Genomic DNA, 14,563 nt, shown 5'->3' with positions numbered 1-14,563 from the left:
GGCTGGGGAAACTTTCAACAGCACAATTTAAAGCAAGAAATTCAATCAGATGTGGATTTCATTAAATTAACTAAACTTCTGTAAGCTAGAATACCATTTTTCTGGAACCAGATGATTTTAAAGTTTTATGTAGGAAGAAAAAGTACCGTTGATCTTCATTAAAATTCCTTTAAGTATTTACTCAGGGCCCATTAGGTGAAACTCTTTATACTAAAGTCTAGTTCAGGGGTCCCCAAACTACGCATGCGGCCCCCTGAGGCCACTTATCCGGCCCCCGCTGCACTTCCGGAAGGGGCACCTCTTTCATTGGTGGTCAGTGAAAAGCGCAGCATGGCTCACGTACAGTACTACTTCCGATGACGCGGGACGCACGCGGCACGGCTCCGGAAGCGTGTCATATCACTTGTTACAGCTAGCAGTGACAAATATGGAACCGGACATTGACCATCTCATTAGCCAAAAGCAGGCCCATAGTTCCCATTGAAATACTGGTCAGTTTGTTGATTTAAATTTACTTGTTATTTATTTTAAATATTGTATTTGTTCCCGTTTTGTTTTTTTACTTTAAAATAAGATATGTGCAGTGTGCTTAGGGATTTGTTCATAGTTTTTTTTATAGTCCGGCCCTCCAACGGTCTGAGGGACAGTGAACTGGCCCCCTGTGTAAAAAGTTTGGGGACCCCTGGTCTAGTTCAATGTACAAGGCTAGTAACTGGACAATGTATTCGTACCCTTTGAAATTTTGGCCTTTCACAGTAACTTTAGAAGCTAGCTAGCCACCCCTAAGAGAAACTACCAAGGTAAATGAAATGTGACTGCAACAAAGGGCACAGACAGAAATACAGTAATAGCTAGCACATAGAACACTTACTGCACGCCTGGCACTGTTCTAAGTGATTTACATGTATTAAATCATTTAATCCTCATAATAACCTTAAGACATCATAGGTGCTATAAGGAAACTGAAGCACAGAGAAATGACACACAGTCCAGGATCACACAGCTACCAAGTGACAAAGCCAAGATTTCAAAGCCAGGACAGGTTGACTCCAAGCCTGAACTCATCCGACTACACTCTTTTGCACTGTAAGAGCCACTGACGCCTAGAGGAGGGGAAATACATCTACGGTGGCCCTGGGTTGGGCTCCCAAAGACAAACATAGCTCTGACAGACAGGTGACTTGAAAGCCACTCGGAAGGACGAAATAAACACATGCCCACACACACAGCGATGTACGCATTCAAGGAACCTAATTTAAAGCGATTTAGACAAAGCAGAGGGTTTGCACAGGAATACAAAGGACACAGCAGTCAGGACACCACTCCAGGGAAAATCTTTACAAGGAAGAAATATTAAAGGGCTTTATTTACAATGTTCTAACGTAGGACCAGAGAAAGTGCCCCAGGGAATGCCGCACCAGGCTTCTAGTTTTGCCTTAAAAGGTATTCCTAAATTTCTAATGAAAAACTGTAATTACCAGTTTGCACCAGCTAGCCTCTGTGTAATGGCATCAACAAGCAAGCAAACAAGCAAACAAAAAGTAGTTAAAAGTAGCATTACTGTCAATCCCATCTCACAACAATGTATTAGTGCAAACCCCCTACCCTGAAACACTTTCAAAAGATGTGATACAAAACAACCCTCATGACTACAAACCCAGGCAGTAAAACATTATTACAGATGTTCTACCACCTTCTTGAAACAATATCTCTCCTACTGGACACTTTGAGAAGGTTATTTTTCCTTTTACTGAAAATGAAACATCAGAAAGGTAATTTGCTACTTCTGGCTCCCTTCACCATGTTTTCACTTTCAAATCACTGTCAGATACATGTGTCAGCTGCCTCCTTCAGTGCCAAGCCCTGCAAAGGCTAAGGGCACATCTCACCTCAAACACCAACTCTGTATGGGAGGAATCAATAAAAAAGATGTGAAGTCTTCAAGACAGGGTCTGCCCAGAGTCACACATACTGTCAGTGACATGCCCAGGACTGCAGAAGCGGTCTTCTCAGGGGCCACATTAATATGCTGCTCCAAATTCAGGTATTCTCACAGACTCTATTTTATTTATTATTATTATTACTATTATAGCTTGTGAAATAGAAAAATTGCTGCTTTTCTCTTACTGGCTCCAGTTTATAGTTCCTGAGGCTTCACAAGGTATGTGAAATTAATGATTATTAATTAACCAAAAAACACACTGCTAAACTCATAACAAAATAAAAAAGTAAATGTCTTGTTGAGATGAAACCTAGTCAGGATAAGTACGCTTCTTTACTAGTGAGGTGACAAATTTACCTCACTTAAAAAGCCTCCCTCTCACCCACCATGAGTTAAAACATGTATTATCACAAGCATTAATTTTTAAACTTCTGGATTAATACTTTAATATTTCTCCCCTTTAAAAATATTATCTATTTTTTTTTAATTTATTGATTTTATAGAGAAGAGAGGAGTGGGACAGCAGTAAGTATCAACTTAGTTGCTTCACTTTAGTTGTTCATTGCTTGCTTGCTGTATGTGCCTTAACCAGGCAAAGCCCAGGGTTTCAAACCAGTGACTTCAGTGTTCCAGGCGGATGGATGCTCTGTCCACTGAGCAACCACAACCAGGCAAAGGTGGGTTTTTTTCTTGATTTAGAAACACCTAGCCTGTCCAGGCGGTGGCGCAGTGGATATAGCACCGAACTGGGACACAAGGGACTCAGGTTCGGAGGTTCCTGGCTTGAGCTCGGGGTCAATGGCTTGAAGCCCAAGGTTGCTGGCTTGAACAAGGGGTCACTTGCTCTGCTGGAGCCCCCCAGTCAAGGCACATAGGAGAAAGCAATCAATGAACAACTAAGGGGCCACACCAAAGAATTGACACTTCTCATCTCTTGCTCTTCCTGTCTGTCTGTACCTATCTGTCCCCTCTCTCTGTCCATCTCTGTCTCAAAAAAAAAGAAAGAAAAGTAAAGAAACACCTCATACTAAAGAGAAAACAAATTTTACTAAATCCTAAGATTTTGGATAAAAAGTATTTTCATAAAAACAAAACACTTCAAGATATATTCTAGAAAACAAGTTTCCACACATCACACTTACTCTAGAAAGCCCATTCTAGAGTGAGGTAATAGGATACAGACGTCTTTTGTTTCTACCTAGGCCTTTATTGGAAAGCTCAAAACTTTCCAACAGTCACTGCCACCATTCCTGGAGTCGAGAGTCTATCCTAATTCTCTCTAGTGTACAGCATCAATTTAGCCCACCCCAAATGGCAGGTTTTTAAAACAATCAAAAATTAAGAATTGTGGGAGAATATAGCCAACAATCACCATTTTTATGGGCAAAAACTGACTATCTGGGGAACAGGAAGGTCAGGGCAAGATAAGCAAAAGTCACAGTAAGTAACTTGGAGGAAGGCATGAGCTCTCCAGTTTGTTTACATAGCAGAGGCCATACAAATTAACGTGCTCTCTGCAGCACACACACACATGAAAATACTGAAAATATTCAGACTCAATAACTCATAATACAATTCTGAATTGAACATTGTATGACTATTTCCAGACTCCAAAACACAGCAGATACAATGAGAACATTTTTCAAGAACATTCTATCCATTAACTTGAGTGTTACTCTGTATATTAGGACAAGATCCTCATTATGCAATCAGCTCAACAGTTTAGTTCAGTTGAGGGTGAGAAGAAAGAGGCAGGGGTCCTAGACAGCGGACTGAACAGGAGGCCACATACCATCAGAGAGGCAAGGAAAGATAAGCAAAGGGCGTAAGCTCCCAGCCACCCCATTCACAGGCTCCAGCAGAAATATAATGCAAACCACATACATGATTTTAAATTTTCAAGTAGCCACATTAACAAAAGTAAAAGGAAACCGGTGATATTAGTTTTATTAACATACTTGAGCTAACCCAATACATTCAAAATATCATCTCAACATGCATTAAGCATAAAATATTATGAGGTATTTTCTTTCTTTCTTTTTTTTTTTCATAGTGTTTAAAATCAGGTCTGTCTTTTTCACCAGAATTCGGGCTAGCCACATTCCAAGTGCTTAAAAGTCCTCTGGGGCCACTGGCCATCTTCCTGGGTGGCAAAGGTCTAGTAGGAGCTGATCCTTGCTCTTTAAATACCTAAGGCGGGTACCTTCTTCTTTCATCCCTAATCACGGAGGGACGGGGAAAATACCCAACTACAAATAAATTCACCCAATTAGGGCGCAGGCGCAACCTCTCGAACCTAGCCAGCGCTTTCCAGTTTGACCACACCCCTGCGATGACCATCCCCAACAGGAAATTCATGCTAATAGCAAGTGACAGCTCCTCATTCTTTACCGGCAGGTTAAAGACACCTAAAACCTGACAGTCTCCGCTTCCACAATAAAGAAACCATTCGCCGCGCGTCCTCGATGTGTGTCCCGCGCAAAAAAAAAAAAGAAGGGGGGGTGTTAACCCGAAATAAATGAGCCACGCACTCCGCGTGCATCCTTCCCGCCCCCAAGCCCAAGATACTGAATTAGGGAAACCGCGATCACCAGAACAGACACAAATAACGAAAAAATATATATATTTTGAATTAAATAACCAGAAAGGAGGTATCTGGCCAACAGCAATGCATCCAGGCATGGGATGGAAGGGAGAAGCAGCCCTTGACGCCCCACTTCCCGAGCCGCGCCCCCCCACCCCGGCTGATTCCCCCACCGCTGCGAGGAGCGGATGGGAAGAGGAGGGGACCCTGGTGACCCCGCGCGCGCGCCCACGTCCGCCCGACAATCCGTGGCCCGAGCGGGGGCGCGCCCCGGACCTCCCCCGGCCCCGCGGGCCCTTTGTGGCGGAGCCCCCCGCTTCTGGGCCCCTCCGTGCCGCCTCCGGGGACCGTGCGCGCCGCCCCTCCCCCCGTCCGGGGTCCGTTACCGGCCGCGCGCGAGCACGAGGCGGCGGCGGGCGCGCGCCGAGTGGGGGCGCCGCGCGGGGGAAGGGCGGTGCGCGGGCCGGGCAGGCGGCGGCGGCGCGGGGCCCCAGCGGTGCCCAGCTACCTGTGGGGATGGCCACGCCAGCCAGCGGGCGGGCGAGAGGGCAGAGGCGCGCAGAGGAACGGACGACAGCGGTAGCGGTGGCGGTGGCGGCCCCGGCGCTCACTCGCAGCTTCCCTCCGCGACCGGCGGCGGCGGCGGCGGCTCCCCTGCCTCGGTGCAGCGCCCTCTGGCGGCGGGAGGCCGCGCGGGCCGCCCGGGAGACGCCGCCATTGGCTGCGCCCGCGAGCGTCGGTGCCGGGGGTGGCCGCGGCGCCACGTCGGGTCGGGCGGGGACCGGGCACCCAGGACTGGCACCGGCGATAGCGACCCTCGGCCCTACCGACGGCGGGCGTTTCTTGGAATCGATCGCGCTGTCAGCCCCGGGCGGGGCCACCGGATTGAGCCAATAAAGGGGCCAGGTCGTGCCCAGGATACCCAAGTACTGCTAACTACTGGACGGTGGACGTATAATTCAAACTCATATGCGACATGTGCTTTTTTTTTTTTTTTCTAGTCAGCGGCCCAGGGGTTAGAACCGCGTCTAGCAGGGAACTGACCTAGTTTCGGGTATCGGGTATCGGGAAGCCTTCCCGCAGAGACTATTTAGCAAGTGCAATCTAGCGCTTACTACTATGTGATTAGTAACTCTTTGGAGCTTCAAAACAGCCATTTTTTGTCTTTATTCTTACAGATGAGAGGGAACACAGAGTTTAGTGGCAGCTCTGGGATGAAGAGACAGCCTCCGACCCTTGGAAGGCCTGGCTCCCTGTCTCCCTGTCTCTCAGGTCCCAGCCCAAATTGCCACCTCTTCCACCTGTATTTTCAATAGTCAGGTGCCCCCGTGGGCAAGGTCCTCACTGCGCTCTGGGACTCAGCAGTGGGCAAGGCAGAATTCCTGCCCCATGACTGGATGGGGAATGGGGGCATGGACTTAAAAGACACCAAGAAGACCATTTGGGCCAGTGAAAACCAAAGCAACGAAAGCCAGGTGATGTGACAGTGATGGGAGGGCCAAAGCCAGGAGGAGATGAGTCGAGGAAGGCCTCTGAGAACTTGACAGCACAGCTGAAATGAAAAAAGTACCCCAACAGAGGGAAGAGCAAGTGCAAAGGCCCTGGGGTTGGAGCTTGTTGTCTGGGGAACAGGAAAGACCCATATGGCTGGTGCCTGCAAGGAGAGAAAAGTTTGAAAGACAGAGAGGGCCACAATTTGGAATTTGTAAAGTGGGTTTTTTTTTCCAATTTATTGATTTTAGAGAGAGGGAAAAGAAGAGAGGAAAAAAATAAAACAAAACAGAAACATCCATCTGTTCCTGTATTTGCCCTGCACATCAAGGTGACTGCTCCAACCAATCTGTGGCATGAGAGTTACCAGTCTGAACTGGGAATGCCTTGATCTGGTTTACATTCTAGAAAGTTCTCTCGGGCTACTATGCAGAGACTGGGCTGTGGGGAGACAAGAAGTAGAGCAAGGAAACTTAGCTAGGTGGCTCTTGCAGTGGTCCAGGTGATGAAGGTTTACAAACCAGATGTATCAGTATGTTCAGGCTGTCATGACAATACCATAGATCTGTCGACTTAAACAATAATTTATTTCCTCACAGTTCGGGAGGCTGAAAGTCCAAAATCAATGTGTCAGCAGGGTTGGTTTCTGGTGAGATCTCTCTCTTTGGCTTACAGATGGCCTCCTTCTCATTGTGTCCTCACACAGTCTTTCCACTGAAGGCAGGCATTCCTGGTGTCTTGCTTCTTATAAAGACAACTGTCATATTGGATTAGGGCCCTACTATGACCTCATTTGACCTTAATGACTTCTGTAAAGGCCTGGATCTCCAGATACGGTCTCATCAGGGGTTAGGTCTTCAACATAAAAATTTGAAGGGGACACAACTCAGTCCACAATAACAGGGAAGTGCTGTGACAAATTTTTAAGGAGAGTTGATAGGGCTGTGACTTTAGGGGAGGCCCCTCTGGGGGAGAGGTTCTTCTTGTGACCAAAGGCTGGTCATCGCTCATGCCGCAACTCAAATGGCTTCTTTTTTTTTTTTTTTTTTTTTTTCTTTACAGAGACAGAGAGAGTCAGAGAGAGGGATAGACAGGGACAGACAAACAGGAACGAAGAGAGATGAGAAACATCAATCATTAGTTTTTCGTTGCGACACCTTAGTTGTTCATTGATTGCTTTCTCGTATGTGCCTTGACCGCGGGCCTTCAGCAGACCAAGTAACCCCTTACTCGAGCCAGCAACCTTGGGTCCAAGCTGGTGAGCTTTGTTCAAACCAGATGAGCCCGCGACCTCAGGGTCTCGAACCTGGGTCCTCCGCATCCCAGTCCAATGATCTATACACTGCGTCGGGTTCAAATGGCTTCTTTTGGAGAGACCTTCTCTGACAGCCCATCTAAAATTGCTCATTAACCCAGTACCCAGTTCAGCCTTCTCTTAAGCAGTCATCACTGTCTGGAATGACCATGTTTATTCATTTGGGTACTTACTGACAGTCTGCCTCCACCCCCATAGGAGAGCAAACACCCTTCTTGTTTTGTTCTGTATCCCACCCCTAGAATAGTGCCTAGTGCTCTATAAACATTTTTTGAATGGGTGTCCCCAAGAACCCTGGAGCTGAGATCCATAGAATGAACAAGAGGTAACTAGCTACAGGGGTAATGGAGAGAGTGGAAAAAATTTAAGTCAAGACATTCTGAAAGGCAAGAATGGCTAGGCCACAGAGAGCTGGGTGGGATATCAGGAGATGAGACCAGATGAGCAAGGGCCTGGCCCTGTAGAGCATAAAAAGCCACGTAAAGTTGGACATTTTCCTGCCAGTACAAGAAAAAAATCAACAGGCCCTGGCCAGGTAGCTCAGTTCATTATAGCATGGTCCCCAATACATCAAGGTTGCAGGTTTGACCCCCAGTCGGGGCACATACAAGAACCAACCAATGAACGCATAAATAAGTGGAACAACAAAGCAATGTCTACCCCTCCTCCTATCTATAAAATCAATAAATTAAAAGAATTTAAGAAAAAACTCAATGGGATTGTAATAGTTACTTATACCTGCTGTAACAAATCACCTAAACTTTGTGGCTTGAAACAACATGTTTAACTCAAAGTTCTGGAGGTCTGCTGTCAGAAATAGGTTTCACGGGGCTAAAGTCAAGACGTTGTTAGGCTATTGCCTTTTGGAGGTGTTCTCTAACCTGTGCCAGCTTCTAGAGGCTGGTCACATTCCTTGGCTTGTGGTCTCTTCCTTCATCTTCAAAGCCAGCAATGGTCAGTCAAGCCTTTTTCATTGACTCTATTTCCATTGTCATGTCTTCTCTGACTCTCCTGCTTTCTTCTTTCCCTTATTAGTATCCTTGGGATTCCATTGATCCCATCCAGATCAGATCATACATATGAATGGCTTGTAGGACCAGGACATTCATAGTCTACAGAAAAGAAGGCAAACTAGGGCTGTTCTTTTTCATGTTGGCTTTGTTTTCCCTAAGGCATGTTATATTAGTTTGTGGTGTTAGTCTTTTGGGTAAGTATTTAAAACGACTTCTCATTGCCTTGGTTTTCCTTTCAGCTGGGTGCCAAATTAGGTATTGTATGTAGTGAATGAACCCCATTTACTAGCACTCATCTGGAACATTGGGGATAATTTCTCCTCAGGCCATGGGGTCAGTCTATGGACAGCAGCTTCTACACCTAGGCAGTAATAGCAGTGATAGTTCTATTTTATGTAGAAAGTTCTCCAAGATTCTCAGTTGAAACTGACGTGAACATGACAAAAGTGTATTTTTTATATATATTCACATTCTAAGTTTCTTCCAAAGGAAAAAGGTGTTCCTTATTGTTATAAATACCACACTCTCTCAAGCTCCTCCAAATAAATATAAATGTTATGTTTGTGGGATGAATATTTGCATCCCCCCCCAAATTTATATGTTGAAACTGTAACCCTCAAGGTAATGATATTAGGAGGTGGGACTTTGGTTGGTAATTAGGTGATAGGGATGCAACCCCTATTGAATGGAATTAGTGCCCTTGTAAAAGGGACACTAGAGAGATGACTTCTCGTGGGAGGACAAAGCAAGACAATGGTCATTTGCAAGCTAGGAGGAGGGCCACCCAAGACAATGAGATCCTGACCTTGGACTTCCCCAGCCTCCAGAACAGTGAGAAATAAATATTCATTGTTTAAACTACCAAGTCTGTGGTATTTTGTTAGGGCAGCTCGAATGAACTAAGACAATAAATACTGAAGATATAAGGAGCTGATAGGACAGAAGGCACGATGGTGGAAGAGAGGGTCTTCGGAATCTGGGGAATCCAAGTCAAGTCCCAACTCGCTCCTTATCCGTCTGGACGGCCCTGGGCCAATTTCTTATATCTCAGAATCTTGAATTCATCATCCCTGAATGTGAATAATGATTCCTCTGGCATGGTGAGGAGTAAATAACATGCATATAAGACACCTGGCAGAGAGAGCGTTCAATAACTAGCCGTTACCTTTCCCCACAGGTTTTGACTAATGAATGATTAAGCTTTCCAGCATAATCTTTATGGTGGAGGGGACACTTGTACCCCCAGAGATTTTGAGGGATGCCTCCAGTCTCTCAGGGAATTACTGCCTTTGGAGAAAGTGTTCTTGAGGGGTGTGATGAACAAGTGACAGGTGCACTGAGGTAGAAAATGCTTGCGAGTCACTGGCTTAAAAATGGAGGCTAAGAGAAAAACCCTCAGTCTAGGGGCCATTACCACAGTATCGCACACAAAAATGGATTGACTACAGGGACACATTCAAATAAGAAAGAATAATAAAAGAGATCTGTTTGCAAATATGACATACCTGTACAAGAAAAGGAAGACTTTTAATTTTATAGAACTGACAACATGAAAGATATAAGCTGTTTGCCAAATGACACATGATACTTTGACAACCACATACATTGAATTTTGTCAATATTCATACAAGAACCTGTGCTGGAGGTCCTGGCCGGTTGGCTCAGCGGTAGAGCGTCGGCCTGGCGTCCGGGGGACCTGGGTTCGATTCCCGGCCAGGGCACAGAGGAGAAGCGCCCATTTGCTTCTCCACACCCCCTCCTTCCTCTCTGTCTCTCTCTTCCCCTCCCACAGCCAAGACTCCATTGGAGCAAAGATGGCCCAGGCGCTGGGGATGGCTCCTTGGCCTCTGCCCCAGGCGCTGGAGTGGCTCTGGTCTCGGCAGAGCGACGCCCCGGAGGGGCAGAGCATCGCCCCCTGGTGGGCAGAGCGTCGCCCCTGGTGGGCGTGCCAGGTGGATCCCGGTCGGGCGCATGCGGGAGTCTGTCTGACTGTCTCTCCCCATTTCCAGCTTCAGAAAAAAAAAAAAAAAAAAAAAAGGAACCTGTGCTGGAACCTAAACATACAGCATTAAAAAGTTTAATACTAGTACTTTCTTTCTTGAATAGTCAAGTGAGATGCACAATCACTGCCAGTTGCCTGGACTATACTTATTCCAAATTATGCTTTGATGAAATGCTGAAGTATAAAACAGATACAAAAGATTGACTGAATTCCTTTATTTGGCTTTGTAGGTTTCTCTCTGCTTTCTCTTGGTATTTATCGTATTCTTTTTAGCTTTGAAAAATGGCTTGCTAAAAATTTAGCCTGTGGGCTGGTTGCCTGGACATCAATTTAAATGTGTAGCTACATACAAGCTAAGTCCTAAACATTGTTTAAGGCTAGAGAGCCCTACTTATCCAAGAAAAAAGAAAGCAGCTACATCAATAATTTGGGTAATTATAAAACAGAATTTGTATTTTACTTGTCTGCATTTTTTTTTTTTTTTTTTTGGCAGTAATTCTTGGGAGCTCTGCACTTTGATAGGAAAGCAGATTTCTTCTAAAGTGAGTTCCTCTGGTTCTCAGCCTTGATTTGATACAAAGTTTAATGCCACAATGTGCCCCACAGATTTCTGCTTGTATTTGGGGAGATACTGTAAACATTCAGAAAAAGAATTAATCCACATCCTAGTAGCTTCTGGAAATGAAGGAGCGTGAGAAATCAGGAGTACTTCCTTCCCAGACACAGGTCCAATTCTTTCACCTACGTCTTCCCACCCTAAAGTTGGGAATGTGTTCTGTCTTCCATTTCATTCCTATTTCCAACCGATTCCTCCTCCCCATCACCCTCTGATTATGGAGTTAATCCTGAACCTAATTGCTCCTGCCTCCAGCCTGTGAAATTTAAGCCACCTCAAATTGATCTTTCTGGAATCGTGGATGGAAGTCCAGGAGCTCCATTCATCTATTCAACAGATATAAAAAGTGCCAGTTATATTCAGGACAATTTGCAGGATCCCAAACATTGTTCCTACATTCAAGATACTCAAAATTAAACATGCTGTTTTAAGATCCCCCAAGATGGGGTTTGGGAAATGGACTATAGAACCGAAAGGAGCACAAAGACCCCCATGACTAAGCAAAAACACAGATTAAGGGAGCTTAATCTGTTGTGATGTAAGGTCCAAGATCTTTCTTTTTAACATGTGAGGTTGTTGAGACATGTGTAAATGAAAATTAACTTGAAATCAGAATGAAACTTGTCTCTGACACTGCGGTTTAAAAAATGCTTATTGCCTCAGTTAAAGAAAACTGCTGTCAGACTTTCTTTAATTCAACAAATCAACAATAGAGTGCTAACTTTAAAATACACACACACAACATAGTCAAGGATCATACATTTTACAAAATCTTTTATATCCTTTGTCAAGGTGCCAAGGCTTATTAGGAAATGTGCTGAAACCAAAACCGTAAATATAAAACATGCTCATGTCCTCCCCTGAGTAAGCACATGTATGTTTCCAAAAATGTATCCAAACCCATTTTCCCTTCTGAGAACTTGTAACAAAATGGAATTGGCACAAGGCCCTGGCTGGATTCCTCAGTGGTTAGAGCATCTGCCCAGTGTGTGGAAGTCCCGGGTTTGATTCCTGGCCAGGACACACAGGAGAAGTGCCCATCTGCTTCTGCACCCTTCCCCCTCTCCTTTCTATCTCTCTCTTCCCCTCCTGCAGCCAAGGCTCCATTAGAGCAAGGTTGGCCCCGGCACTCAGGATGGCTCTGTGGCCTCTGCCTCAGGCACTGGAATGGCTCCTGCGGCAACAGAGCGACGCCCCAGATGGACAGAGCATCGCCCCCTAGTGGGCATGCCAGGTGGATCCCCGGTCAGGTGCATGGGGAAGTCTGTCTCTCTGTCTCCCCTGCCCCCCACTACCCCACCGCTTCTTACTTCAGAAAAAAAATACAAAAACAAAATATTCTGAAATGGAATTAGCACAACTCTATGTCTGCTCTTCTAGACTTATTTATAGCAAAATTTTAAATCAACATATTTTAAAGACATTTGCAAAAAGGAATAAATAATAAGTCAAAATCATGGTAATGTGCTTGTACTATAAATTTTAAATATGAATGTAAAAAAAAAAATGTTTAAACCTGAGCTAGCTTTGCTCCCTAACTTTCAGCATTCCATCCTTCAAGCATGACATTTAAGGCATGTGCCTTCATTAGAACAGGTATTTCTGGAAGCATGCACTGCTACAGGTGCATATGTGCAGAGAACCAAATATCCATGTGTGTGTGTGTGTGTGTGTGTGTGTGTGTGTGTGTGGTCCTTTGGGGGCAAATAGATCAACCAAAATTTTCATATAAGTATATTTCACGTAAGTTTATTATAGGATAGACTTAAATCTCCTGGGGTTTGTTTTCTAGAATAAACATATCTAACTAGGTTTTAGACATTCTGGCTTTGTAAGAGCTTTCTATGCTTCTTAATGTAAATGTTCATTTTCTCCATCTTATCTATACTATCATGAAATCGACATTGCTTTTCTTCAGCTTTGATCAGAGAATTTTATCCATAGTACAGACTACAGTGGTTTAGCACCTTTTATTATAGGAGAACATCAAAATCCAGCAATGAAGTCCCTCCAACCAGGGTATCTGTACTTAGTGATTCACCTAAACTTTGGAGGCCCAGTGCCTTCTCCAGCACTTTACTGGTATTATTTTAAAGGAGTTTACAAATAGGTATGTCAAGAATTTTTTAGTTATAAGAATCGTTAAGTAATGAACCCTACTTAAACTAGGTTAAGGCAGAAAGCAAATTTATGAGCTCATGTAACTTACCCGTATTTCCCCATGTATAAGACACACCTTTTTTCGACAAATTTGGGGTCTAAAACCTGGGTGCATCTTATACAGTGGTTGCAGACTTTTTTTACTTGCGTTTCCCACTTTTTTGTGCTTGTTTTTGCGCTCATTGTTGAAGACAGTGTGATTCGTCATCAGACACAGATGAGGACAAGCTAATGGATGGGAGTTTTGACAGTGATGAGGAGTTGTATGAATTTTATGATGAATAAAACTTGAGTTCAATAACTTTATGTAATACAAATTTTTTCAAATTTTGGGCCCTAAAATTAAGGTGGGTCTTATACATGGGGAAATGCGGTAATTGTCCAGGTAAAGCTGGCCTCAATGTCATTCCAACTCAGTCAGTCTCCATCTGTCAACTCTGCTTTCCATTCCCAGGCAGGTCCTTCATTCATGGGGACAAGACAGCTGTCAGCAGTTCCAGGCCCATGTGACATCTTCTCAGCAGCCCCCACAAAGATCTGCTCTTATAAAAATTCCCACAAATAACCCTGAGCTTGACTCTCATTGGCCAGAATTGGGTCATATGACTGTCCCAAATCAATCACTGATGCCATATACTTGTTATATATTTGTGTGATTATACAAATTTTTTATTTTTTTTATTTTTTACAGAGACAGAGTGAGAGTCAGAGAGAGGGATAGATAGGGACAGACAGACAGGAACGGAGAGAGATGAGAAGCATCAATCATTAGTTTTTCGTTGCAATACCTTAGTTGTTCATTGATTGCTTTCTCATATGTGCCTTGACCGTGGGCCTTCAGCAGACCAAGTAACCCCTTGCTCGAGCCAGCGACCTTGGGTCCAAGCTGGTGAGTTTTCTTGCTCAAACCAAATGAGCCCGCGCTCAAGCTGGAGACCTCGGGGTCTCAAACCTGGGTCCTCTGCATCCCAGTCCGACGCTCTATCCACTGCGCCACCGCCTGGTCAGGCGTGTGGTTATACAATTACGCTGCATATGATCATGATAGGCAACAATGACTTGGGCTTAGAGCATGTGCTCAAGCTTAAATCTGGGAATGTTGTCAACCCCACCGATAGGGAAGGGTGTTTCTTCCAAGGAAAAGTGCTGGTACATGAAAAAGGTTATAAGTGAATGACACATATGTCCAACACAGTGACTCTGTTTCTCGTAAAAGAAAATAATGAAGCATTATAGGCCTTCTCCTGCTCAATCACATTAACACTTCTGGCTTCCACTGTCATTTATCCACCGATGGCTCTTACATGTGTATCTCTAGCCCAGATCAATGATCTGAGTCCCAATCCTATATGTTCAACTGCCTACTTAGCATCTCTTTTTGGATATCTCAGAAGCATTTCCATCACAATATGTCAAAAATTGAATTCAAGGCTTCCCCTC

The 14,563-nt window shown here is 44.6% G+C and overlaps 1 protein-coding gene across 1 annotated transcript in view; it reads right to left on the bottom strand.

Moving 5' to 3' along the window:
* The window catches only part of ZC3H7A (zinc finger CCCH-type containing 7A), a 42,249-nt gene extending 37,056 nt beyond the window's left edge, over nucleotides 1-5,193 (bottom strand). The window contains exon 1 of the mRNA XM_066274837.1: nucleotides 5,035-5,193. The gene's annotated coding sequence lies outside the window, so the exon portion shown is untranslated. The remainder of the gene's footprint in view (nucleotides 1-5,034) is intronic.
* Nucleotides 5,194-14,563: the final 9,370 nt, after the last annotated feature.

This window comes from Saccopteryx bilineata, chromosome 4, assembly GCF_036850765.1.
Source record: "Saccopteryx bilineata isolate mSacBil1 chromosome 4, mSacBil1_pri_phased_curated, whole genome shotgun sequence".
Lineage (NCBI taxonomy): Eukaryota > Metazoa > Chordata > Mammalia > Chiroptera > Emballonuridae > Saccopteryx > Saccopteryx bilineata.
Note: the sequence above shows the minus strand (reverse complement) of the source record. Positions and strands in the feature narration are given on the sequence as shown.